Source organism: Arvicanthis niloticus, chromosome 17 (genome assembly GCF_011762505.2).
Source record: "Arvicanthis niloticus isolate mArvNil1 chromosome 17, mArvNil1.pat.X, whole genome shotgun sequence".
NCBI lineage: Eukaryota > Metazoa > Chordata > Mammalia > Rodentia > Muridae > Arvicanthis > Arvicanthis niloticus.
The window spans coordinates 39,908,227-39,910,467 of NC_047674.1; positions in this window are offsets into that span (position 1 = coordinate 39,908,227).

The window sequence follows — 2,241 nt, forward strand, 5'->3', positions numbered from 1 at the left end:
TTTCCCTGGGATCTACACAACATTTCTTCCTAACTTTTATTCCATGTGAATATATATTCACTTTTGTACTCACTGCCAGTTTGTTTAATACATATATTCACCATAACACTTTAATAACCAAGAAACTATTAATCAATTTGTTCTGCTCTCTCCTGGAGTCCCTAGGGCAGGCAAGCCCAGGAAACCATTAGACACTCATCAGACAAATCCAAACTAGATGATGGGCACTTCAGATAGTCCTTTTAAGTGTATCTTCCACGTGCTCTACTTCATCCTCCTTAGTGCAAATTGAGTTTTCAAAATAATTTTTAAAAACTTTGTTCTTGTGGAGAAAATGTAGCACACCACCAAAGCTATCATTTTAATAAAAAGCAAGAAAACTTGCAGAATTTCCAGATCCTCAGAGCTTTTATGCTTTCCTTTGGGCAATACTCTTTTCAGATGTTGACAGCATAAAATTGGTTCAGCACTCAAGTCTTCTTTCTGCAGATTATTTCTATGGATAAATCAGCAGGCTGAATAATTTCTTTCTCCTTTAGCTGGTACTGTGGGACAAGTATTCCAATTACTCCAGGGGTTTTTGTGACATTAAGTGAGGCAATTCAAGAAATCACTCACAATACCCATTTTTAAGATCTCAAAGTATCTTGTATTTTAACTCTGAATGCTTTCTTCTTACTACTCCTTTCTCTTCTTATTTTTGTTATCCTTTCATTTCTTAGCATTTAAGCATGGATGCTTTCAGGATAGAATGAAGATAACTCATGCTTTTCTGTGGGTATGATTTTGTTCATGAAAGGGTAAAGAAGACCATGACTTCTGAATAAATTAGCTTTGTCCGCATCTTCTAATATAATAAAGCATAATATGTCACAGTCATTTTGACATGTAAGCTTTCAACCATATTTTTATATGTGTTTTACATAAGACAGAACTAATACTTAAGGCTTGGAGATAACAACGATGATTAGTATATTATCAACTTGACATAACATAGAAATTTCTGGAAACTTGGTATCAATGAGGGACTCTCTATTCTCAAAAATGTTGAAAATTTTATTAATTACATTAACTGATGTGGAACATCCAGACCACTTCAGGTGGCAGCATTCCCTAGGCAGGGGAAGGGAATGCTACCCCTAGTGTGTAGCAATATTGAGAGCTAACTCAACACTAAATGGTGTGCATGCATTCACTCTTTAAATGTCCTTAACTGCAGATATGACCTGCCTTAACTTCCTACAATGATATTCTGTTACCTAAAATCATAAATTGATATTAAACTTTTTATCCCCTAAGATTTTTTTGGTTGTAGTATTATATCATACTAACAGAAATGGAACTGGTAGAGTCAACATATTTTATATAGTCTGTACATTCATTTCACTCATTTATCTTTCCATGGTTATGTGAACCTGTCTTCTAAGCTCTTTGAAAATTGAGGAAAAAGTATGCTCGGGCAACATAATGATATATGTCCAATGAAATTAAATGAAACACAAACAAATCAGGTTATGTTTAGATTTTGAAGGAGAATGAGAATAATGGTGCACAAAGCATTTTGCATGAAATATTAAGAAGTGCTGAGAACTGTAAATCAATCAGTAGTTGAAAGCAGCAATAGTGGTATTGTATATTGTGTTCAGAAAAGCCATCACTAATTCTTTTTCATTGAAACAGATATTTAGACTGTTAAAAAATATATACAACTTGAGTTTTGGCTCACACTTGTACTACCACAATCTGAGAGGGACCATCATAACAAGTTGAAGCTAAACTTGGATGAGAGAGAGAGAGAGAGAGAGAGAGAGAGAGAGAGAGAGAGAGAGAGAGAGGAGAGAGGAGGGAGATGACACAAATTGAGAGATAAAAATAATTATGAAAAATATCTGATTACAAGAATATTTGTAAATTTTCTACCTGCATAACAAAATGACAGGAATTATAAATTTATATGTAGAAAAATGTTCTTGCTCAGTTTTAGAGTTTCCAATGTGTCATGTAACAACTCTAGTTTTATGAGCTTGAGATCCTGAAGGCTTTCATGAGTGGAATGTTTGAAAAATACTGAAAGTGCTCACTGATGGACGGGGAGCAAAGAGAGATGCAGCAGACAGTATTTTATGACCTCTTGCTTTGTATATTCTCTTAGTTGACCTAAGGACCACCCACTGAACAACGACTTGAAAAGGTTCCCTTATTTCCTATTAGCATTACATGTTGAACAAAGCCTTTACACTT